We start from the raw sequence: 2,649 nt of genomic DNA, 5'->3' as shown, positions 1-2,649 counted from the left end.
ATGTGCCTTATTACATTCCAGCTTACTATGAAATACAATTTTAAGAAAAAAAACATTTAAATAACTGGTTATTTCGAATTATAACTGCTTTGTGATCTGATTTTCAAGTATTGATATAGTCAGTTCTGACATACTATAATCCTTTCATTAAATTATTTGATTGTTCTGCCATTATTAATCTGTCTCTAGTGAGTCTAATTTTCTGTGGATGAACTTACTGGCTGAGAAAGAAACCTTTCAGAAAGTTTCCTAAAACATTAGAAAATTGAGTCATACAATATTCATTACCTATCTATTTATACCTAAGCTTTACCTACCTAGTCAACTTATGGATAAACAAATTTCTGGAGTAGCAATGAAAAACACACAATAAAGTGAAAATACAATTTGAGAATCAAAACCAAAAAGCTACTAGAAGAGAAAGTTAGGAACTGCAAAGAATTCAAACATGTAAGCCATAACAATACAGAAAGGGAGGCTTCACTTTTCTATTTAAGCCTCCTGAATATCAAAAGAAGTCTTTTGGTTGTTGCTGCTGTTGTTCTAGGACTTAACCATAAAGATAATGCCTTAAATATAGGCCTTTAATGTCTATAATCCTAAATAGTCCCATGGAAAATAATCCCAAAGTACTCAAAAGAGAAAATAGAGCAACCGAATTTCATATGACAAAATAAAAAATAAATAAATAAAGTACCCTTGTCACTTTAGCATGGATTTGCTTTCAGCAAAAGCCCCCAGACTGGAGAGAACAGATAACACCGGTGGCCCTCCTTTTATGACTCAGACAGGTGAATAAAAACAGGCTGCTCTTGCTTTGTTTCTGCAAGGGAAGACATGAATTCAGAATGTCTGAAAGTGTAAAACACTTTATAATAAAACCTAGGTCAAGGGAAGACTTTCAGAAAAAAGGTTTCTCTGCAGATCATTGATGCAGGATGACTTGGAGACCACTAGCGAGAGTGCTGTTAAAGAAAAGTTTCTCTGTGGTGAAAAACTAAAAGTGTAAATAAGATCCAAATGGTATAAATGACAATGTGAAATAGGAAGTAAAGGCTTAAAGGTATAGGGGAAGTGGGAAGGGGAAGGGAAAGGAAATAAAGGAAAAGAAAAACTATGAGAAAAGGAAAAGAATGGAAACAAAGTCTTTGTAAATAGGGAACAGTGCAGGGGGTTAAGAAACAGCAGGGTATGGGGAAAAAAATGAAAACCAAGATCTGTCATGTAAAGGTACAAGACTCCAGTGATGAATGTAACTGTACTGTATATTTTAAAGGTATCAATAAACTCAATGAGGAAAAAAAGAAAACTGTTAAGTAATATTTTAGAAATGAAGTCTACTAATACTTATTTTTTTCAAATAATTTTGAAATGTTTATGAAGCTTGATGAAATGTAGCTTATGTATTATGTGGGTATGCAATAAATTCAAAGATGGTCGAAAGCCTAAATGACTTTGCACATTTGCATGCATTCCCATGTGAGCAAGCGCATGCACATGCACACACACACACACACACGCTTCTTTATTACTGTAAGCATCTCATCCTGCCATCTCCAGTGGGAATGGAAAATTTAGCAAAATTCCATGTTTTTAAAATAGAAAGTTCTGTTATTTTCTCTCTCTTGGCACCATAACATTACAATGCAAAGGCAGATTTCAAAACTAATGAGGTAGCAAATTTCTGATTTGCTATGCACACTTTGATTGCTAAACAGTAGATTCCTACTCACATTGTACTCACATTGTAATATTTTAAAGTACCTAGGATATACCCGCAAGCAAAGACACATTTTCTGTGAGGTTAATATAATCTTTGAGGAAATGACCTGAAACTACATGACTAGAAATTGTGAAAGGTAGTGTTCATGACTTGATTAATAACATTTAATTCTATAGTAGAAACCAAAGTTATCTTTTACAAATTTGTATATATGCTTATGGCAATAGTCTTGCTGTATAATAACATATTCAAATAACTTTTATTTTTGTGTTGGCCAATCAAAAGGGCTGAATACAGAAGTTATTTTATTTAAAAGTCATAACTGTCCCTAAGATGGGCTTGTGGCAGTAGACCTCAAAGTGCACTGCATTGTGTTATGGTAAAAAAGTATTTTGCTTGTAGTAACCTGTTTACAATTCACTTTTACTTTTTATTTTAAGACAAGTATACAGAATTTTACAATCCTTTTAAGATAATTATCAGATCAAATCTTTCATTTTAAGGTTAATTCAATATTGCTTCTAATTTTAAAAATTCTTAATAACACCATTATCCTTTCTCGACAACTTTTCATATAGCTATTAATAAAAAGCAAAATCCTTTTGAGGACCTGCAAGGCTAAATGGGCTGGGCCATCACTCTTTGTCAGACCTCGTCTTAAATTTTCTGTCAGTCACAATGGACTTTAGTTATTCTATATTTTATGCCAGATGAACTCATCCCAGACCTCTGCATTTGCTGTTTCTTCTTTAAGGAAATGCTCTTTGCAGAGAGGCCAACATGACTCACTCCACATCTCTAAGACCTTCACTCAAAAATTATCTTCCAAGGAGTTCGCAGTCAGACTCTGATTTTGACAAACCCAGGGTTCGCTCGCCCCCCCTTCCTCTCCCTCCCTCCTTCCCCCTTCCCTCTCCCTCTCCCTC

Source organism: Fukomys damarensis, unplaced genomic scaffold, assembly GCF_012274545.1.
Source record: "Fukomys damarensis isolate Sample0158 unplaced genomic scaffold, DMR_v1.0_HiC HiC_scaffold_15, whole genome shotgun sequence".
NCBI lineage: Eukaryota > Metazoa > Chordata > Mammalia > Rodentia > Bathyergidae > Fukomys > Fukomys damarensis.
Note: the sequence above shows the minus strand (reverse complement) of the source record.